The sequence below is a fragment of the Phocoena sinus genome, chromosome 17, assembly GCF_008692025.1.
Source record: "Phocoena sinus isolate mPhoSin1 chromosome 17, mPhoSin1.pri, whole genome shotgun sequence".
Classification (NCBI taxonomy): Eukaryota; Metazoa; Chordata; class Mammalia; order Artiodactyla; family Phocoenidae; genus Phocoena; species Phocoena sinus.
The window spans coordinates 35,105,761-35,130,051 of record NC_045779.1 but is presented as its reverse complement, the minus strand read 5'-3'; the positions used below and the strand labels follow the sequence as shown (position 1 = coordinate 35,130,051).

Here is a 24,291-nt window from a genome sequence, read left to right as displayed (position 1 = left end):
CTCTTTACCTCTCTTAATGTTTTGTCTAAAATCTAATTTGTCTATTATTAGTGCAGCTATAAAACTTTCTCCGTATTTGCCTAGTGTATCTTTTCCCATCCTCAGATTTTCAACCTTTCCATATTCTTAGGTTTGGGGTGTTTCTCTTTTAAATAGTGTAATTGTATTTTTAAAAATTCATTCAGAAAATCTTTACCTTCCTTTTATTCTACTTGCATATGTATAAATACTGGTACATTTGGGTTTAAATCTATTATCTATTTGTCCTGCTTAATAAATATTCTTTTTTCTCTTCTATATTGCTTACTTTTATATTGCTGAATATTTGTAGCATTTTCCTTTCTGGTTTCAATATTTTAATGTTTATCCTAGGAATTAAAATATGCATACTAAAAACATCAACATTAAAACATGTATAATCAACATTTACCTTCATCTCAGATAACACAAGGGCCTGAGAATATTTCACCTGCAATTTACTCTTACTCTTGACTGATATTTCACAGTTTTCCACGTATTTTGAATCAATAATTTTTAACTCTCTTAGAGATTATTCTAACTGTTTTGTATATCATTGTTCATTTACATTTGCCAACATGTTTACACTTTTTCCCTCTTAATTTGCTTTTGCATCTCACACCTTCCATCTGGGATCACTTTAATTCTTCCTTAAACATCTTTTGAATATCCTATTGAAATAACGCTATTAATAAATTCTTTTAGTTTCATTTCTTTGAAAATATCTTTATTTTGAAAAATATTTTTGATGGTTTTGGAATTCTAAGTGGTCAATTCCTTTCCACAGCAAATAGAAAATATCATTACACTTACTTCCACCTTCCATTTTTATGGTTCAGTCAGATGTCAGTAACTTAAACAGAATTTAGGTTAGGTTTGGTCTCTTCAAATTTTTAAAGATTTTTTTCTCTTTTTAGTTTTATGTAATTTTATTATGGTATGACTAGGTGTGGAGTTTTTAATTTTATTGTAGTTGGAATCCTCTGGGACACTTCACCCTGTACATGGAAGAATTTCCTTTTTTTTTTTTTTTTTTTTTTTTTTAAACATCTTTATTGGGGTATAATTGCTTTACAATGGTGTGTTAGTTTCTGCTTTATAACAAAGTGAATCAGCTATACATATACATATGTTCCCATATGTCTTCCCTCTTGCGTCTCCCTCCCTCCCACTCTCCCCATCCCACCCTTCCAGGCTGTCACAAAGCACCGAGCTAATATCCCTGTGCCTTGCGGCTGCTTCCCCCCAGCTATCTACCTTACTACGTTTGTTAGTGTGTATATGTCCATGACTCTCTCTCGCCCTGTCAAAACTCACCCCTCCCCCTCCCCATACCCTCAAGTCCGTTCTCCAGTAGGTCTGCGTCTTTATTCCTATCTTACCCCTAGGTTCTTCATGACATTTTTTTCCCTTAAATTCCATATATATGTGTTAGCATACGGTATTTGTCTTTTTCTTTCTGACTTACTTCACTCTGTATGACAGACTCTAGGTCTATCCATCTCATTACAAATAGCTCAATTTCATTTCTTTTTAAGGCTGAGTAATATTCCATTGTGTATATGTGCCACATCTTCTTTATCCATTCATCCGATGATGGGCGCTTAGGTTGTTTCCATGTCCTGGCTATTGTAAATAGAGCTGCAATGAACATTTTGGTACATGACTCTTTTTGAATTTTGGTTTTCTCAGGGTATATGCCAAGTAGTGGGATTGCTGGGTCATATGGTAATTCTATTTGTAGTTTTTTAAGGAACCTCCATACTGTTCTCCACAGTGGCTGAACCAATTCACATTCCCACCAGCAGTGCAAGAGTGTCCCCTTTTCTCCACACCCTCTCCAGCATTTATTGTTTCTAGATTTTTTGATGATGGCCATTCTGACTGGTGTGAGATGATATCTCATTGTAGTTTTGATTTGCATTTCTCTAATGATTAATGATGTTGAGCATTCTTTCATGTGTTTGTTGGCATTCTGTATATCTTCTTTGGAGAAATGTCTATTTAGGTCTTCTGCCCATTTTTGGATTGGGTTGTTTGTTTTTTTGTTATTGAGCTGCATGAGCTGCTTGTAAATTTTGGAGATTAATCCTTTGTCAGTTGCTTCATTTGCAAATGTTTTCTCCCATTCTGAGGGTTGGCTTTTGGTCTTGGTTATGGTTTCCTTTGCTGTGCAAAAGCTTTGAAGTTTCATTAGGTCCCATTTGTTTATTTTTGTTTTTATTTCCATTACTCTAGGAGGTGGGTCAGAAAGGATCTTGCTGTGATTTATGTCATAGAGTGTTCTTCCTATGTTTTCTTCTAAGAGTTTGATAGTTTCTGGCCTTACATTTAGGTCTTTAATCCATTTTGAGCTTATTTTTGTGTATGGTGTTAGGGAGTGATCTGATCTCATACTTTTACATGTACCTGTCCAGTTTTCCCAGCACCATTTATTGAAGAGGCTGTCCTTTCTCCACTGTACATTCCTGCCTCCTTTATCAAAGATAAGGTGTCCATATGTGCGTGGGTTTATCTCTGGGCTTTCTATCCTGTTCCACTGATCCATCTTTCTGTTTTTGTGCCAGTACCATACTGTCTTGATTACTGTTGCTTTGTAATATAGTCTGAAGTCAGGGAGCCTTATTCCTCCAGCTCCTTTTTTCGTTCTCAAGATTGCTTTGGCTATTCGGGGTCTTTTGTGTTTCCATACAAATTGCGAAATTTTTTGTTCTAGTTCTGTGAAAAATGCCAGTGGTAGTTTGATAGGGATTGCATTGAATCTGTAGATTGCTTTGGGTAGTAGAGTCATTTTCACAATGTTGATTCTTCCCATCCAAGAACATGGTATATCTCTCCATCTATTTGTATCATCTTTAATTTCTTTCATCAGTGTCTTATAATTTTCTGCATACAGGTCTTTCGTATCCTTAGGTAGGTTTATTCCTAGATAGTTTATTCTTTTTGTTGCAATGGTAAATGGGAGTGTTTTCTTGATTTCACTTTCAGATTTTTCATCATTAGTATATAGGAATGCCAGAGATTTCTGTGCATTAATTTTGTATCCTGCTACTTTACCAAATTCATTGATTAGCTCTAGTAGTTTTCTGGTAGCATCTTTAGGATTCTCTATGTATAGTATCATGTCATCTGCAAACAGTGACAGCTTTACTTCTTCTTTTCCGATTTGGATTCCTTTTATTTCCTTTTCTTCTCTGATTGCTGTGGCTAAAACTTCCAAAACTATGTTGAATAAGAGTGGTGAGAGTGGGCAACCTTGTCTTGTTCCTGATCTTAGTGGAAATGCTTTCAGTTTTTCACCATTGAGGATGATGTTTGCTGTGGGCTTGTCATATATGGCTTTTATTATGTTTAGGAAAGTTCCCTCTATGCCTACTTTCTGGAGGGTTTTTATCATAAATGGGTGTTGAATTTTGTCGAAAGCTTTCTCTGCATCTATTGAGATGATCATATGGTTTTTCTCCTTCAATTTGTTAATATGGTTTATCACATTGATAGATTTGCGTATATTGAAGAATCCTTGCATTCCTGGAATAAACCCCACTTGATCATGGTGTATGATCCTTTTAATGTGCTGTTGGATTCTGTTTGCTAGTATTTTGTTGAGGATTTTTGCATCTATGTTCATCAGTGATATTGGCCTGTAGTTTTCTTTCTTTGTGACATCCTTGTCTGGTTTTGGTATCAAGGTGATGGTGGCTTCGTAGAAGGAATTTGGGAGTGTTCCTCCCTCTGCTATATTTTGGAAGAGTTTGAGAAGGATAGGTGTTAGCTCTTCTCTAAACGTTTGATAGAATTCACCTGTGAAGCCATCTGGTCCTGGGCTTTTGTTTGTTGGAAGGTTTTTAATCACAGTTTCAATTTCAGTGCTTGTGATTGGTCTGTTCATATTTTCTATTTCTTCCTGATTCAGTCTTGGCAGGTTGTGCATTTCTAAGAATTTGTCCATTTCTTCCAGATTGTCCATTTTATTGGCATAGAGTTGCTTGTAGTAATCTCTCATGATTTTTTTTATTTCTGCAGTGTCAGTTGTTACTTCTCCTTTTTCATTTCTAATTCTATTGATTTGAGTCTTCTCCCTTTTTTTCTTGATGAGTCTGGCTAGTGGTTTATCTATTTTGTTTATCTTCTCAAAGAACCAGCTTTTAGTTTTATTGATCTTTGCTATTGTTTCCTTCATTTCTTTTTCATTTATTTCTGATCTGATTTTTATGCTTTCTTTCCTTCTGCTAGCTTTGGGGTTTTTTTGTTCTTCTTTCTCTAATTGCTTGAGGTGCAAGGTTAGGTTGTTTATTCGAGATGTTTCCTGCTTCTTAAGGTGGGCTTGTATTGCTATAAACTTCCCCCTTAGAACTGCTTTTGCTGCATCCCATAGGTTTTGGGTCGTTGTGTCTCCATTGTCATTTGTTTCTAGGTATTTTTTGATTTCCTCTTTGATTTCTTCAGTGATCACTTCATTATTAAGTAGTGTATTGTTTAGCCTCCATGTGTTTGTATTTTTTAAAGATCTTTTCCTGTAATTGATATCTAGTCTCATGGCGTTGTGGTCGGAAAAGATACTTGATACAATTTCAGTTTTCTTAAATTTACCAAGGCTTGATTTGTGACCCAAGATATGATCTATCCTGGAGAATGTTCCATGAGCACTTGAGAAAAATGTGTATTCTGTTGTTTTTGGATGGAGTGTCCTATAAATATCAATTAAGTCCATCTTGTTTAATGTATCATTTAAAGCTTGTGTTTCCTTATTTTTTTTCATTTTGGATGATCTGTCCATGGGTGAAAGTGGGGTGTTAAAGTCCCCTACTATGAATGTGTTACTGTTGATCTCCCCTTTTATGGTTGTTAGTATTTGCCTTATGTATTGAGGTGCTCCTATGTTGGGTGCATAAATATTTACAATTGTTATATCTTCTTCTTGGATCGATCCCTTGATCATTATGTAGTGTCCTTCTTTGTCCCTTTTAATAGTCCTTATTTTAAGGTCTATTTTGTCTGATATGAGAATTGCTACTCCAGCTTTCTTTTGGTTTCCATTTGCATGGAATATCTTTTTCCATCCCCTTACTTTCAGTCTGTATGTGTCTCTAGGTCTGAAGTGGGTCTCTTGTAGACAGCATATATAAGGGTCTTGTTTTTGTATCCAATCAGCCAATCTGTGTCTTTTGGTGGGAGCATTTAGTCCATTTACATTTAAGGTAATTATCGATATGTATGTTCCTATTTCCATTTTACATATTGTTTTGGGTTTGCTACTATAGGTCATTTCCTTCTCTTGTGTTTCGTGTCTAGAGAAGTTCCTTTAGCATTTGTTGTAAAGCTGGTTTGGTGGTGCTGAACTCTCTCAGCTTTTGCTTGTCTGTAAAGGTTTTAATTTCTCCATCAAATGTGAATGAGATCCTTGCTGGGTAGAGTAGTCTTGGTTGCAGGCTATTCTCCTTCAGCACTTTAGGTATGTCCTGCCACTCCCTTCTGGCTTGTAGGGTTTCTGCTGAGAGATCAGCTGTTAACCTTATGGGGATTCCCTTGTGTGTTATTTGTTGTTTTTCCCTTGCTGCTTTTAATATGCTTTCTTTGTATTTAATTTTTGACAGTTTGATTAATATGTGTCTTGGCGTGTTTCTCCTTGTATTTATCCTGTATGGGACCCTCTGTGCTTCCTGGACTTGATTAACTATTTCCTTTCCCATATTAGGGAAGTTTTCAACTATAATCTCTTCAAATATTTTCTCAGTCCCTTTCTTTCTTTCTTCTTCTTCTGGAACCCCTATAATTCGAATGTTGGTGCGTTTCATGTTGTCCCAGAGGTCTCTGAGACTGTCCTCAGTTCTTTTCATTCTTTTTTCTTTATTCTGCTCTGCAGTAGTTATTTCCACTACTTTATCTTCCAGGTCACTTATCCGTTCTTCTGCCTCAGTTATTCTGCTATTGATCCTATCTAGAGTGATTTTAATTTCATTTATTGCATTGTTCATCGTTGCTTGTTTCATCTTTAGTTCTTGTAGGTCCTTGTTAACTGTTTCTTGCATTTTGTCCATTCTACTTCCAAGATTTCGGATCATCCTTACTATCATTATTCTGAATTCTTTTTCAGGTAGATTGCCTATTTCCTCTTCATTTGTTAGGTCTGGTGGGTTTTTATCTTGCTCCTTCATCTGCTGTGTGTTTTTCTGTCTTCTCATTTTGCTTATCTTACTGTGTTTGGGGTCTCCTTTTTGCAGGCTGCACTTTCGTAGTTCCCGTTGTTTTTGATGTCTGTCTCCAGTGGCTAAGGTTTCAGTGGGTTGTGTAGGCTTCCTGGTGGAGGGGACTAGTGCCTGTGTTGTGCTGGATGAGGCTGGATCTTGTCTCTCTAGTGGGCAGGTTCACGTCTGGTGGTGTGTTTTGGGGTGTCTGTGGCCTTATTATGATTTTAGGCAGCCTCTCTGCTAATGGGTGGGGTTGTGTTCCTGTTTTGCTAGTTGTTTGGCATAGGTTGTCCAGCACTGTGGCTTGCTGGTCGTTGAGTGAAGCTGGGTGCTGGTGTTAAGATGGAGGTCTCTGGGATATTTCCACCGTTTAATATTATGTGGAGCTGGGAGGTCTCTTGTTGACCAGTGTCCTGAAGTTGGCTCTCCTACCTCAGAGGCAGAGCCCTGACTCCTGGCTGGAGCACCAAGAGCCTTTCATCCACACAGCTCAGAATAAAAGGGAGAAAAAGTAGGGAGAATTAGAAGTATGAGTAAAGAAAGAAGGAAAGGAGGAAAGGAAGGAAGGAAGAAAGAAGCAAAGAAGGAAAGAAAGGAGGGAGGGAGGGAGGGAGGGAGGAAGGAAGGAAGGAGGGAAAGAAGGAAAAAAGACAGAAAGAAAGATGATACAGTAAAAATAAAATAAAGTATAATATAGTTATTGAATTAAAAAATATTTAGAAAAAAAAAAAAAAAGGGACGGATAGAACCTTAGGACAAATGTTGGAAGCAAAGCTATACAGAAAAAATCTTACACAGAAGCATACACATACACCTTCACAAAAAGAGGTAAAGGGGGAAAAATCATAAATCCTGCTCCCTGAGACCACCTCCTCAATTTGGGGTGATTCGTTGTCTAAAGGAGGGAAGGAAGGAAGGAAAGAAAGAAAGAACGAAGGTAAAGTATAATAAAGTTATTACAATTAAACTTAATTATTAAGAAAAAGAATTTTTAAAAAAAAGTCATGGACGGATAGAGCCCTAGGACAAATGGTGGAAGCAAGAGTATACAGACAGGATCTCACACAGAAGCATACACGTACACATTCACAAAAAGAGGAAAAGGGAAAAAAATCATAGATCTCGCTCCTAAATTCCACCTCTTCAATTTGGGATCATTCCTTGTCTATTCAGGTATTCCACAGATGCAGGGTATATCAAGTTGATTGTGGAGCTTTAATCCGCTGCTTCTGTGGCTGCTGGGAGAGATTTCCCTTTCTCTTCTTTGTTCTCACAGCTCACAGGAGCTCAGCTTTGGATTTGGCCCTGCCTCTGCGTGTAGGTCGCTGGAGGGCGTCTGTTTTTTCGCTCAGACAGGACGGGGTTAAAGGAGCCGCTGATTCGGGGCCTCCGGCTCACTCAGGCCGGGGGTTGGGGGATGGGGGTAGGAGGGGCACTACGTGCGGGGCGGGCCTGCGGCTGCAGAGGCAGCGTGACGTTGCGGCAGAGGCCGGCGTGATGTTGCACCTGCCTGAGACCCGCCGTGCGTACTCCCGGGGAAGTTGTCCCTGGATCCCGGGAACCTGGCAGTGGCGGGCTGCACAGGCTCCGCGGAAGAGGGGTGTGGAGAGTGACCTGTGCTCGCACACAGGCCCCTTGGTGGCGGCAGCAGCAGCCTTAGCGTCTCCCGCCCGTCTCTGGGGTTTGCGCTTTTAGCCGCGGCTCACGCCCGTCTCTGGAGTTCCTTTAAGCAGCGCTCTTAAACCCCTCTCCTCGCGCACCAGGAAACAAAGAGGGAAGAAAAAGTCTCTTGCCTCTTCGGCCGGTGCAGGCTTTTCCCCGAACTCCCTCCCGGCTAGTCGTGGTGCACTAACCCCTTCAGGCTATGTTCAAGCCGCCAACCCCAGTCCTCTCCCTGAGCTCCGTCCAAAACCAAAACCCGAGCCTCAGCTCGCAGCCCCGCCCGCCCCGGCGGGTGAGCAGACAAGCCACTCGGGCTGGTGAGTGCCGGTCAGCACCGATCGTCTGTGCAGGAATCTCCCCGCTTTGCCCTCCGCACCCGTCGCTGTGCACTACTCCGCGGTCCCGATACTCCCCCCTCTGCCTCCCGCAGTCTCCGCCCGCGGAGGGGCTTCCTAGTGTGTGGAAACTTTTCCTCCTTCACAGCTCCCTCCCACTGGTGCAGGTGCCGTCCTTATTCTTTTGTCTCTGTTTTTTCTTTTGCCCTACCCAGTTACGTGGGGAGTTTCTTGCCTTTTGGGAGGTCTGAGGTCTTCTGCCAGCCTTCAGTAGGCGTTCTGTAGGAGTTGTTCCACGTGTGGATGTATTTCTGGTGTATCCGTGGGGAGGAAGGCGATCTCCGCGTCTTACTCTTCCGCCATCTTCAAGGTCCCGCCCCGGAAGAATTTCTTATTTCTCATTATTATATCTGCTCCTCCTTCTGTGACTCATCAAATGTTTGTTAACCTCCTTAGAGTTTCCCCCACATTTCTTGCCCCTTATTTCCATCTTTTTCCCTCTTGGTGTGTATATTGAGTAAATTTCTCTGATCAATTTTTCAGTTTACACATTCCCTATTTCATTATTCTATCTGCTGCTAAACACTTCCATTAAGTTTTCTTTGTTTAACTATTAATTCAGAAGTAGATACAGTAATACAACAAACATAATACTTACACAGCTTCAACAATTATTAGCTCGCAGCCAATCTTGCTTCATTTATATCTTTTCTCACTTCTCTCATACCCATAACATTTTTTTATACCCATAACATTTTGAAGCTATTCCCAGGTAGCATTTCACTTCATCTGTAAATATTTCAATGTGTTTTCCAACAGAAATAATTGTTTTCAAAATAATCACAGTAATATTATCACAAATTAAATGTGAAAAGTCTTTACTGTCACCAAGTATCCAGAGTTAAATTTCCTACTGTTTTATAATATCTTTTACTCTGGTGCTTTTTTTGTTTTTTCCATTAAATCATTGAGCATATTTATAAGAGGTCTTTTAAAATCTTTATTAGCTACTTTAATCATTTCTGTAATTTCTGGGCCTGTTTTCAATTGACCGCTTTTTCTACCAGTTATGGGTCTTTTTTTTTTTTCCTGCTTCTTCACATTTCTAGTAACTTATATTAGATACCAGACATCATAAATCTTATTTTTGAATATTGGGTTTTGTTTTTTCTCTTTAGATATATGGGCTTTGTTCTGGCAGGGACTAAGGGTACTTGTGAATCAGCTTGATCTTTTCTAGGGCTCTTTTTAAGCTTTTGTAGGGCCAGGTCAGAGAAGCTTTGCTCTGGCCTTTGTTTAGTCCCACTGCTAATATGTGCCCCTTTTATATCTCTACTTAGAGGCTGTATATTCAACAAGGTCTCTCCCCTCTGGCTAGTGCAAACACAAATGATTCCAAATCTTTGTGTTCAGTTTACTGTTCCTTAATAATTATTATTTTTAAGCTTTTCTTTTGCATATTCTTTGGAGTTTCACCTTACGTATACACAGATGGGTATTAAAACAAAGACTCAGGGAAATCCCTATGCAGATTTCTGTAGCTCTTTCTCTGCATAGCTCCTTCCTCTAGGATATTCTACCTGTAAATTCTGTCTCCTCAACTCCGTAAAATTGCTATACTCTGTTTGGGTTCCCTACCTCTGTATCAATTCAGAAATTGCCACCAGACCTACAGTTGTTGTAATTGTAGGGCTCACTATTTTTGTTTCCCTTCTCTCAGATCACACAGTTCTGAGCTCACCATTGTTCAGTGTCTGAAAACAGTTGTTTCATACATTTTTTCCAGTTTTATAGTGATATATATAATCTCTCATAATCGAAAGAAGTCTGATAATTATTTTCTTTTAACATAGAAACTATAGATGTTTTATAATCTTTGGATAATTCTAATATCTGAAATCTGTTTCTGCTCTCTATTTTCTTCTTTGGTTCTCACTTTTACTACCTTGTAGCCTTGATGTCTATTTATCTTTGGCAGAATGATCGTCACTGCATTTTTTTTTAATTACATGGAGATTCCCTAAGGCCTAGGATGTATGTGTCTTCTACCAGAGGCATTTGGATGGGAATCTTCTCAAACCTGGGAAAAAAAGAAAATAAAGAGGAATATTAGTCTACTGTCATAAATTTTTAGATATTTTTTTCCCCATTTCTCCTAGTTCATTGCTTAAGTCATATTTTTCAGTGTTTGGGGAGAAAGACAAAGATAGTTTTAATTATGGGTTGCCCTTATTTCCTCAGTGAGACCAGTCCTAGCTTAATGTGGGAGAGAATCTCTTATGAACTGTGGATAGGACCTTTTATGAAAAACAAAAACTTGAGTTTAAGCTTCTGTTTTCTTTGCCACAAGAGGCCCAATAGTGTCACTTTCACATATCCTCAACATAAAACAAACAACAAATGACAAATAAATGGCTTTAGTGTTCTGATATTCTGTTTACTTTGCCTGATTTTCTAGGTTTAGACTTTTTCAAATGTTTAATCTATGATATGCAGTTTCCTACTAGTATATATTAAAAATACATAAATAATATAGAACTAATTTGTAAAAAATAAATCATAACATATTATTCCATATATATTAATATAATTATATATTAATATATAGTATATACAATGCATATACTATATATTAATATAATATGTACTATAATATATATTAATATGTACTATACTATATGTGATATATATGATATATATTTGGAAAGAGCATATAATTCCACTATATCTTACTGTTTTCAGCAAGAGAAAGTAATCTAAATAATCTAATTCATCATTCCCAGAAATAGAATTCTTTCGAACCAATTACTTAAAAGCTGAAATCATGAAGGGTGAAGAAATTGTTCTCTTCTTCCTTCTCAGCCTCAGTGCAAGGTGAGGTAGTGATTTTGGGTAAGTGTGACTGCTCTGAAGACCACTCTTCCCATGTGGGCTGTTCTAGAGTACAGGCTTAGAAGGATAGATAGTATTCTCAGCTCCATTTGATTGTAGATCTATAACCATATTCTTTTTTCATCTTATAACTGGAAGTCTGTATCTTTTGACCACCTCTAGCCATATTCTTCAATCAGGTTTATCTATATAATAAAGCTTATGTTTGACCTCCAGTTCTCTGTTTCCTATGTCTTATTTCTCAATTGCTTCCCAAACTTGGAAAAGAAAAATAGTTAACCATTCTATCCAAACCCTTCCCCCAAAAAAGAAAAACACAACAGCATATATTAAAAGATATTTTTCCTTTTAATTCCTAGCTAAATTTGTATGGGGTATTATGAAAAGATAGATGAAAAAGAATGATGCAAGAAAAGAGAAACAAATCCTTTGTGCTAGTCATGGTCACTGAGATGGGAAACAAGACTAGTTATTTCCTGTTTCTCCTCTGCTACCCAGAGAATAACTTGACGATCCCTACTACTAAGTCAAATGGTGCCCCAAAGATACCTAGCTTCAGTATGTGGTTTTACAGTTTGTGGGTCCTCAAGATAATATGTTACATTGTTTTATTTCTCAGGACAACTAAAGTCATTACACACAGCAGTGTTTCCTTCTAGCACTTTTACTCAATGACTGCTCTAAACCTCACCTGTTAAATATTCATTTGAGGGACCTCTGCATTCCTTTAACTTCTTTGGCCAGAAAATAAGAAAACATGTATGAAATAATTAAAGACATCTCAATGAGGTTAAGGTAAGAATTAAAGAAAATTGCTTAGTTCTTAAATACACCTAAAATAATGAGCCACAAAGTCTCTGCTTTCTATGCACTCTCCAAATCATTCTGGTTTCTGGTGCCTGGGACAGGCTAAGATCAGCCTACACTGTAACTCAATTACCAGTCCACTAATATCAGTTATGCACAATGAGACAACAATAATATTGGATGACAAGAGAGTCTGTTGGAGTGTAAAAAAGTTAAAAGGTCAGAAAGGTAAACAGAATCAGAGAACTTTATAGGTCATTAAAAGGATTTTGAAAGCCATATGCTGTCTAGGAGGCAGCCAAGATAGAGATTGTAAGATGGGAGAAATATGATCTGTAGATCAAGTCCTAGTAACAACGCTGGCAGCAGCAGCATTCAAAACCATCTGCAGCCAGTTTAGCAAACAATCTGGAGTGCCACCAGGAACAAATTAAAATAGTCAGTCCTGAAAGAAATGAAAGCCTAGCATGGATGAGTGAAATGTTGCTTGCTGGAGAATGCAGAGCCTGTAGTCTTACAATATTCTAGAAACCATAAAAAGAATTTTTCACCACCAATGTAATATGGAGATTGAAAGTTAAATTGAGGGCCATAAAAAGAAACGTGCGTGGAAAAACTGCCTTTTGAGGCAATGAACATGAATCCCAATCCCATTGGTTCTGCTAGCATAACGTGCAGCTCAGTTGGGAAGGAACAAGGTTAACTCTGCCACAGTCTGTAAGGGACACTGCTCACCTGGCCAACCTTAGAAGGACAATAATGTTGAGTTTTGGAGCCAGCAATTTGAATAATGCCCCTTGATAATACCTAAAGTGGACTTTTAGATCAGAACTATATTAAGACTACAACTCGATTTGTTAACACTTGTTGAGAATGAACTCACATCATTCAGTAAACTTATTGATTCTTAAATAACAAGCAAAAGCAGAAGCAAACATACATGATCACTAACATTTACTAAATGCTTACTCTATAAGCCAACCCAGTTCTATGTGCTTTATATAAAGTCTAAGGTCATTCTGACATCATGAAATACTGTTATGATTTACCTGTTTCCTTTAGGCTAAGTGCCTGGTTGTCTTATAACTCCTCTTCCTAACCCTTCAATGACATTGCTCAGAGAGAAAAATCCATGCCCTGTCCTTTGCAATCATTGGAGCAGAGGATTCTTTAGAATAAGTATGGGTTTCTAGCATTGCAAATTTACATGTAGAAACTGATGAGACTAAATGTGCCTGATGTTGTAACATTACCAGTGAAGTGATCATCCCCATTTTACAGATAAGAAAGCCAAGGAACCATGAAATTTAGTAGCTTGCACTTTAGAGCAGTGGTCCCTTAGTATTCAAGACCTGTCTTCCCCAACCCCACGGATACCAAAATCTGTGAATGTAAGTCCCTTACATAAAACTGCCTAGTATTTGCACATAACCTATGCAAATCCTCCCATATACTTTAAATCATCTGTAGATTATTTATAATTACTAATGCCATGTAAACTCTGTGTAAACAGTTGTAAATACAATGTAAATGCTATGTAAATAGTTGTCAGCACAGGGCAAACTCAAGGTTTTTTTTTGGAACTTTCTAGAAATTTTTTTTTTCCAAATATTTTTGATCCACGGTTGGTTGAATAAGGGCCATCTATGTGTTGCTGGGCCAGAATTTGAACTCTGCTGCTTTAAAATCTTATACAAATCTAACCTCATAGTGGTTCTGCATTGTCCGTTGAGTTCCTCTTGAGCCAGCTTCTCAACCTCTCTCCCTCTTTTTCTGTTCCCCCATGTGAATGAAAAATATTGCTTACCATATCAATAAACAAATCATGTTGCAGCCATCAAGCCACAGCATTACAGCTGCTCGAGGAAGTTAGCCCTGAGGAGACTCAGGAAGAGAAAGAACAGGATACTGGCCCCAGATAGCTGAGGTGCATATCAAAGGAATGATTTCAGTGAGTCCAGACTCTTGCATCTTCCCATACATAGAAAAAGAAATAAATTCCTTAACCTGAGATATCTGGTTTTCTTTAATTAACAGTGACTCTTTTGACTACCTGGTCTTTGTTGCAAAAGCTCTTATATATCCTGGCTTCTCCCTTGCCTCTACAGAGCAGTCTCTAAGAGGTATCTGAGATGCCGTGTCCAGGGCTTAACTCCTCAGTTTTGTCCACCGAATAAAACATAATTCTCAGCTTTTAGGTTGTGCATTTTTTTTCAGTCAACACCCATTACTCATTGTATAAATTTAGAAACTAATGATATGCTTCAGTATCTATTTGAAACTGTTCACAATTCGGAACTTTTTTTTTTGTTTTTTGCGGTACGCGGGCCTCTCACTGTGGTGGTCTCTCCTATTGCGGAGCACAGGCTCCGGACGCGCAGGCTCAGCGGCCATGGCTCACGGGCCCAGCCGCTCCGCGGCATGTGGGATCTTCCCAGACCAGGGCACGAACCCACGTCCTCTGCATCGGTAGGCGAACTCTCAACCTCTGCGCCACCAGGAAGCCCGCACAATTCAGAACTTTTAAAGACAAAGCGCGCCGCAGGGAGATTTAAACACCTCCAGCTCTCCGTCTCATTTCTGCAATGTTAGAACTCCTATGCTCATTCTAAGAAGTTGTCACCTCTAGTTGCTTGCAAAGAGCCTTGCATAGCCTTTTTTCTCTCTTGGTAATGTCACTGAGGAGTTAGGGAGAGAAGTAACAGGATATATTTGGCAATACAAGCATACCTCATTTTATTGCACTTCACTTCATTGTATTTCACAGATACTGCATTTTTTTACAGATTAAAGGTTTGTGCCAACCTTGCTTCAGCAAGTCTATTGGCACCATTTTTCCAACAGCATTTGCTCACTTATGTCTTTGGGTCTCATTTTGATAATTCTCACAATATTTCACATTTATTATTTATTTCATACTTTATTTCACACTTTATTATTATTATATTTGTTATGGTGATGTGTAATCAGTGATCTTTGACGTTATTACAACTACTCACTGAAGGCTCAGATGATGGTTAGCATTCTTTAGCAATAAAGTATTTTTTAATTAAGGTATGCACATTGTTTTGTTTAGGCATAATGCTATTGCGCATACAGTAGACTACAGTATAGTGTAAACATAACTTTTTTATGCACTAGGAAGTCCCAAAATTCATCTCACTTTATTGCAGTGGTCTGGAACAGAACCTGCAATATTTCTGAGGTATGCCTATAATAACTTTCTATTTGAGCTCTGTCTAAAAAAGTTTTATCCCATTGTATTGACTTCTTAAAAAGTGTTAAGGATAATTTCTGTGTTATACTCACAAAGTCTATCCTCCTTTACTTCAGGAGTTACAAGTGTTGACCAGCATCACCATCCTGGTATCTAACATTTCAAGGTCACTGTGTTGGCTTCACTTGCAGACTCCAAAAGATCAACTATGAATCATGGGAGATGTGCAAGTGGGCTTAAACTTCCTCAGAAATAACCCTCACACAAGCACGAATGGAAAAGGATACATTAACTACAAAATGGTAATATTTGGTTAAACCACAGCATAACCAGTGAAAAATTAGATGAATATTTGAAGGTTTTTGTTTGTTTTACCATGATTCTCAGAAGAGGAACAGTAACAGGAAAAATCCATCTGCGAGGAAGCCAGATTTTATATGTAAATTCTGAGAAAGATTCAAAAGTCGGTTAAGATTTGCATATGACTTTGATATTTTAAGTAGGATGGGTGCCTTGTAAATTTGCTCTAAAATATGGTTAAGAGATTATTCTAACTTTGAAGATTACTGTTAAAACTGTATCTTGAGCCTAATTTATGATTGAGGAAGGACATTCTGATATTCTAAAAAAATGTAAAGTATCAGATTTACATACAGAGATGTATTACTGACATTGATAGCAATTGAGCCTGTGAATAAAGTTTACAATAGTCATGAAGCTATTTTTGTCTTTATCACTTCTTTACACATCAGACATAATATGGACTAGAATTCAGTGTTTTAATAGCTAATTCAATAGAATACCACTGATGATTATTCCATTAAATTAATACTAACTGCTGGTTCCCTAGTTTATACAAAATTTCACAGCAAAGGAAGAAACTAGGAAGTGGGATGGAAATAAACTGAAAGAAAAAGAGTAGAAGTCATGTATTCAAAGCTTAAATTTGCTAGGCACATCCTAAATATTTTTACATTCGGTATTCATTTGATTGACACTGCACTATTAATGGCCCTTTAGAGAAGAGGACTCCAACTATAGTAGCCAATGGGCAACAAGAAATTACAATTTAAAAGCATAAAAGTAGACTAGTACTATAAATGTTCAAGTCAGTGCTTTAGGATTCAGGATTTTGGCATATTCTGTAGATGGCATTATTGTGTCCTGAAGGAATATCTAAATGTTTATTTCAGTAATTTTTTTCGAGAAATATTTTCACATTCTTGTAAATGCCAGAGATTTCATATATAAATACACAATCATATATATGTAAATATACATATACATCTACTCTGAAAATAACTGACATTTATATTAACCATTCAAAAAGTTGGGCAAATTTGAAAACTTGTGCATATATGTTCATAGCAGCATTATTCGTAGTAGCAAAAATGGAAACAACTCAAATGTTTATCAACTGATAATGGATAAATGAAATATAGTATGCTCATACAATAGAATATTATTCAGCAATAAAATATAATGAAGTATTGATACATGCTACATGAACCTTAGAAACATTAAGATAAGTGAAAGAATCATAGTCATATAAAAGCATGATGTATATTTCCATTTATATGAAATGTCTAGAATAAACAAATCTATGGAGACAGAAAGTAGCTTAGTGATTCCACATAGTAAGGAATAGGGAGTGACTACTAATGGGTATGGGGTGATAAAATATTATAAAAATAGATAGTGGTAATGGTTGCATAAGTCTGTGAATATACTAAAAAAATAACCTCTGAATTAAATACTGTAAAAAGGCAAGTTTTATGATAAGTGAATTATATCTCAATTGATTTATAAAAATATAATTATGATCACATTTAGAATAATATAAATTTGTCAATTCATGAAAGCAACATACATCAAGAGAAAATCATTGACTAGAGTCATGTGACATATAAAATTAGGACAATTTTGATGCAGTTCCAGTCTAGATGTTATTAATTTTAAGGGTAGATAACTGATTATCAAAAAAGAGAATATGTGGGGCTTCCCTGGTGGTGCAGTGGTTGAGAATCCGCCTGTCAATGCAGGGGACGAGGGTTCGAGCCCTGGTCCGGGAGGATCCCACATGCCACGGAGCAACTGGGCTGGTGCGCCATGGCTGCTGAGCCTGCGCTCTAGAGCCCCCGAGCCACAACTACCAAAGCCCGCGCACCTGGGGCCCGTGCTCCGCAACGGGAGAGGCCACCGCAATGAGAAGCCTGTGCACCACAGTGGGAAGTGGCCCCCGCTCACTGCAACTAGAGAAAGCCCGCTTGTAGCAGCGAAGGCCCAATGCAGCCAAAAATTAAATAAATGAATAAATAAATTTATTTTAAAAAAAAGAAAATATGTGACCAAATCAGCTTTCATAAGCAAATAATTGCCAATCTAGCTTAAAATTTGAGAGTCACTTTAGTAAGCAATTTAAAAATATTATTATCTTTAGTAAACAAGACCATTATTTCATGGTAAATGAAGAGAAACCCACTCAATCCAAAAGTTAAGCTAATATAAATATATTCTGTCTTTTATAAGAAGATGTTGTTATTTTTACTCTCACAGGTAAATCTACTTTAAAAGACCCAAATAATACTATCTGTGACTCTTTAGAATAGGACATGGTGCACAAGACGAGGACTGATTTCAGCTGATACCACTGGTATGACCATACTAGTGGTTAAAATAGTGAAATAGTCTGTACTTTCTTGTAAATAGCCTCTACCTCTACTAGACTCTTAGTGCCTCCCTGCCTTCCAGTTGACCTGAACCGTACCCTAGATTCCAGCCTCAGATCTCTGTATAAAGCAAGTATAGGATTGAAAATCTGGTGTCCATACAATGCAGTTGTAAATAGTCAGAATATAACACCTGATTAGAAATAATAATTTGGCAAAAGCAACAGCTAATCAAAGCATAGCATTTGTAGCTTATAAATTGCTTCCACACATTTTTTTAAATTAAAGCATAGTCGATTTACAATATTATATTAGTTTCAGGTGTACAACATAGTGATTCATGTAATGCAAAGTTGTTTCAACAAATGAAAATCAATCAATGTCATACATCACATTAACACAATTAAAAACAAGATCATCTCAATTCAACACTGTTGACAAAATTCAACACTGTTTCAGTCATGACATTCAGCAAACTAGGAAGAAAATTACCTCATAATACATAATAAAGGCCATCTATGAAAAACCCACAGTTAACATCAAATTCTATGATGCAACTAAAGCTTTTCTTTTAAAAACAGGAACAAGATAAGGATGCCCATGTTTGCTACCTCTATTCAACACAGTACTAAAAGCCCTAATCAGAGCAATCAGGTAAAAAAAATGAATAAATAAAAGTAATCCAAATTGGAAAAATAAATAAAAGTAATCCAAATTGGAAAGGAAAATATTTATAAAATTATCTCTGTTTGTAGATGGAATGATCTCATATGCACCAATACTAATGATTCCACATTTTTATAAAAAGCTGTTAGAACTAATTTAAAAATTCATCATTCCCTTATGAACATACAAAAATCAACATCAATATAATTTCATATTTTTACATGTAGTTGTCCAGTTTTCCCCGCACCATTTATTGAAGAGACTGTCTTTCCTCCATTTAACACCACACACAAAAATAAATTCAAAATGGATTAAAGACCTAAATGTAAGACCGGACACTATAAAACTCTTAGAGGAAAACATAGGCAGAACACTCTCTGACATAAATTGCAGTAATATCTTTTTCAATCCATCTCCCAGAGTAATGGAAATAAAAACAAAAATTAAAAAATGGGACCTAATTAAACTCAAAAGCTTTGGCACAAAAACGGAAACCATAAATGAAACAAAAAGACAACCCACGGAATGGGAGAAAATATTTGCAAATTAAGCAACTGATAAGGGATTAATCTCCAAAATATACAAACAGCTTATACAGCTCAATATCAAAAAAACAAAGAACCCAATCAAAAACTGGGCAGAAGATCTACATAGATATTTCTCCAAAGAAGACATACAGATGGCCAAGATGCACGTGAAACTGTGCTCAGCATCACTAATTATTAGAGAAAATCAAAACTACAATGAGGTGCCACCTCACACCAATTAGAATGGCTATCATCAAAAAATCTACAAACAATAAATGCTGAAGAAGGTGTGGAGAAAAGGTAACCCTCCTACACTGTTGGTGGGAATGTAAATTGGGACAGTCACTATGGAGAACAGTATGGAGATTCCTTAAAAAACTAAAAATAGAGCTACCATATGATCTAGCAATCCTACTCCTGGGCATATATCCAGAGAAAACCATAATTTGAAAGGATACATGTGCCCCAATGTTCATTGCAGCACTATTTACAATAGCCAGGACATGGAAGCAACCTAAATGTCCATCAACAGAAAAATGGATAAATAAGATGTGTTACATATACACAATGGAATATTACTCAGCCATAAAAGAATGAAATAATGCCATTTGCAGCAACGTGGGGGGACCTAGAGATTGTCATACTGAGTGAAGTAAGTCAGACACAGAAAGACAAATGTCATATGATACCACTTACATGTGGAATCTAAAAACATGGGTACAAATGAACTTATTTACAAAACAGAACTAGAGTCACGGCTATAGTAAACAAACTTATGGTTACCTGGGAATAAGGGGTGGAGGGATAAATTAGGAGATTGGGATTGACATATACCCACTACTATATATAAAATAGATAACTAATAAGAACCTACTGTATAGCACAGGGAACTCCATTCAGTACTCTGTAATGGCCTATATGGTAATAGAATCTAAAAAAAAGAGTGGATATATGTATATGTATAACTGACTCACTTTGTTGTACAGCAGAAACATTGTAAATTAACTATACTCCAATAAAAAAGATTAGATAATTAAAAAATCAACACAAAAAATCAGTTGTGCTTCTGTACACTAACAATGAATAATCTGAAAAGGAAATTAAGAAAACAATGATATTGAAAAGAATAAGATACTTAAGAATTAACCACAATGATGAAGACTTGTACATTGAAAACTATAAAGCATTACTGAAGGAAATTAAAGAAGACAAATAAAAAGAAAAGGATCCTGGGTTTATGGATTGGAAGACAATATTGTTAAGAAACCAATGCTACCCAAAATGATCGACAGATGCACTGAAACCCTTATTAAAACCCAATGACGTTGAGGTCTATCCCGATGGGGCTTTTTCTGTAAACCTACATCGTTGGAAACGCCTCATAGATTAACTGTGTGGTTTCCTTTACTCATAGAACTACCTGTTAGATCTGTGGGAAAGAACTACAAGACAGAGCTGCCAAGTAAACTATGAAAAACCTAACGAACTTTTTATCTTAGGTATTGGCATATCCCAATGATCTGTACTGTTCTAGGGTGTGATGGCTTAGGAGTGAATATGATTTGAACCTAATACATTTTTAGAGGGTGTCAAATTCAGAACCAGGCAGATCCATCTCCTGACCCTAAATATGGTCCTAAAGTAAATCACTTGAGGAAATTGGATCCTAAAGATTACAGGTGAAGAATTTTGAAGTGTGTCCATATTTGATTGGAGATCAAAGAAGCCTAACTAAAAGAATTGTGGGCTGACTCACATGATAACTTCTTTTTGAAAGGGCTATTTTATCTTGAAGATTTATGAGTTTGGAGGAACTAAGATGATTGGCAGTGGAAAGAATCAGAATGTGTGAAATTCCTTAAAAATTTATTGACTTAAATAACTTTGTGTTACACATAATAAAAAAACCCTTTACTTTAAAAAAAAAAAAACCAATGACTTTTTTTTTGCAGAATTGAAAAATCCATCCTAAAATTCATATGGAATATTAAGGGATCTTCAATCGCCAAACCAACCAGAAAAAGAGCAAAGCTGGATTTCAAAACTTACTACAAAGCTACAGTAATCAAAAGAGTGTGTTACAGGCATAAAGACAGACATATAGACCAATGGAATAGAATGGAGAGCTCAGAAATAAACCCTCACATTTATCTGCTTCTGTTAAAACTTCTTAGAAGCTTCTTAGAAAATATCCCTGGGTTAAAATAGTCCATAACATTTATTTATACTTTTGGTTTACAGGATTAATACATAAAAATACATTCATGTTCTATTGGTCCAATAACTGTGTTGTGGCTATATTGCCAATAATAACCTTTCTTGTCTCAGTAGCCTAGCTGGTAATGGTATACAGGGTCAGGTAGATGGGTCAGGGTTCAAATCTTGCAGAAGAGTAGGATTTATATTAACTATGTGTACCAAGGAAGAGTTCTATAGTTAGAGAACAAGACAGAGGACAAGTTGAGAAGGGGATCTCATGATGCATGTTGTGTTAATACAGGCATACCTTGGAGATATTGTAGGTTTGGTTCCAGACCACTGCAATAAAGTGAATATTGCAATAAAGTAAGTCAGGTTTTTTTCAGTTTCCTAGTGCATATGAAAGTAATATTTTACATTATGGTGTAGTTTATTAAGTGTGCAATAACATTATTTCTAGAAAACAATGTGATACCTTAATTTAAAAACATTTTATTACTAAAAAAAATGCTAACTGGGACTTCCCTGGTGGCACAGTGGTTAAGGATCTGCCTGCCAATGCAGGGGACACGGATTCGAGCCCTGGTCCGGGAAGACCCCACAGGCTGCGGAGCAACTAAGCCAGTGTGCCACAATGACTGAGCCTGTGATATAGAGCCACAACTACTGAAGCCTGTGAGCCACAACTACTGAAGCCTGCACACCTAGAGCCCATGCTCCGCAACAAGAGAAGCCACTACAATGAAAGCCTGCGCACCGCAACGAAGAGTAGCCCATGCTCACCGCAACTAGAGAAAGCCCGCACACAGCAATGAAGACCAAACGTAGCCAAAAATAAATAAATAAATAAATGTATATTTTAAAATGCTAGCCATCATCTGAGTCATTAGCAAATCACAGTGGTTTTGCTGGTGGAAGGTCTTGCCTCCATGCTGATGGCTATGACTCATCAGGGTTGTGGTTGCTGAAGGTTAAGGTAGCTGTAGCAATTCCTTAAAATGAGGCAACAAGGAAGTTTGTCACATCAATTGATTCTTCCTTTCACAAACAAGAACTCTATAGCATGCAATGACACTTGATAGCATTTTACCCACAGTAAAGTTTCTTTCAAAATTGGAGTCAATCATCCCAAACCTTGCTGCTGCTTTATCAACTAAGTTCATGTAATATTTTAAATCTTTTGTTGTCATTCCAACAATCTTCACAGCATCTTCACCAGGAGAAAATAACATCTCAAGAAACCACTTTTGAGCTTCCCTGGTGGCGCAGTGGTTGAGAGTCCGCCTGCCGATGCAGGGGACACGGGTTCGTGCCCCGATCTGGGAAGATCCTACATGCCGCGGAGTGGCTGGGCCCGTGAGCCATGGCCACTGAGCCTGTGCGTCCGGAGCCTGTGCTCCGCAATGGGAGAGGCCACAGCAGTGAGAGGCCCGCGGTATCCATAAGAAGCAACTCTTCGTCCATTAAAGTTTTACCATGAGATTGCAACAGTTCAGTCCCATCTTCAGGCTCCATTTCTAATACTAGTTCTCTTGCTATCTCCACCACATCTGCTGTTACTTCATCCACTGAAGTGTTGAACCCCTCAAAGTTATCCATGAGGGTTGGAATCAACCTCTTTCAAACTCCTGTTAATGTTGATATTTTGATCCCTTCCTATGAATCGCAAATGTTCTTAATGGCATCTACAATGGTGAATACTTTCCAGATGTTTTCAACTTACTTTGTACATATCCATCAGAGGAAGCACTATTTATGGGAGCTATAGCTTTACAAAATATTTACCTTAAGTAATAAGACTTTAAAGTCAAAATTAATCCATGGACTTCAGAATGGATATTGTATTATCATGTATGAAAACAACATGAATCACATTGTCCATCTCCAAAAGAGCTCTGGGTGACCTGGTGTACTGTCAATAAGCAGTAATATTTTGAAAGGAATCTTTGTTTCTGAGCAGTAACTCTCAACAGTAGGCTTAAAATATTCAGTAAACCATGTTGTAAACAAATGTGCTTTGTTTGTTCTAGTTTTAGAGCAGAGTGGATTCAGCAGAATTCTTAAGGGCTCTAGGATTTTCAGAATGGTAAATGAGCCTTGGCTTCAACTTAAAAGTCACCAGCTGCATTATGCACTACCAAGAGAGTCAACCTATCCTTTGATGCTCTGAAGCCAAGAATTGACTTCTCTCCCCTACCTATGAAAGTCCTAGATGGTATCTTCTTCCAGTATAAAGCTGTCTTGTCTACATTGAAAATCTATTAATTAGTGTAGCCACATTCATTAATTATCTTAACTAGGTCTTCTGTATAACTTGGTAGAGATTCTACATCAGCATTTGCTGCTTCTCCTTGCACTTTTATTTATTTATTTATTTATTTTTTGCTGTACGCGGGCCTCTCACTGTTGTGGCCTCTCCTGTTGCGGAGCACAGTCTCCGGACACGCAGGCCCAGCAGCCATGGCTCACGGGCCCAGCCTCTCCGCGGCATGTGGGATCTTCCCAGATCGGGGCACGAACCCGTGTTCCCTGCATTGGCAGGCGGACTCTCAACCACTGTGCCACCAGGGAAGCCACCCTTGCACTTTTATGTTATGGAGATGGCCTCTTTCCTTAAACTACATGAACCAACTTCTGCTAGCTTCAAACTTTTCTGCTACAGGTTCCTCACCTCTCTCAGCCTTCGAAAAATTGAAGAATTAGGGCCTTTCTCTGGATTAGGTTTTGGCTTAAGGGAATGTTGTGGTTGGTTTGATTCTTCTATCTAGACTATTAAACTCTCTCCAAATCAGCAACAAGGCTGTTTCGCTTTCATATCATTCATGTGTTCACTGGAGTAGCACTTTTAATTTACTTCAAGAACTTTTCCTTGGCTATTTGGTGCAAGAGGCTTAGCTTTCAGCCTATCTCAGCTTTCAATATGACTTCCTAAGGCATGATTTCTAGCTTTTGATTTAAAGTTAGTGATGTGTGCCTCTTCCTTTCACTTGAACACTTAGGGGTCATTGTAGGCTTATTAACTGACCTAATTTCAATGTTGTTGTGTCTCAGAAAGTAGGGAGGCCCAAGAAGAGGGAAAGAGATGGGGAAGGGTTGGTCAGTGGAGCAGTC

General features: G+C 37.6%; 1 long non-coding RNA gene and 1 other non-coding gene across 2 annotated transcripts; both read left to right on the top strand.

Annotated features, from left to right (window-relative positions):
- The first annotated feature begins 15,605 nt into the window (after nt 1-15,605).
- Nucleotides 15,606-20,610, top strand: LOC116742518. Its single transcript, XR_004346483.1, has 3 exons — nt 15,606-15,618; nt 18,104-18,109; nt 20,531-20,610. It is a non-coding gene; the product is annotated as an uncharacterized LOC116742518 (long non-coding RNA).
- LOC116742828 lies at nt 20,306-20,436 on the top strand. Its single transcript, XR_004346601.1, has one exon. It is a non-coding gene; the product is annotated as a small nucleolar RNA SNORA18 (small nucleolar RNA).
- Nucleotides 20,611-24,291: the final 3,681 nt, after the last annotated feature.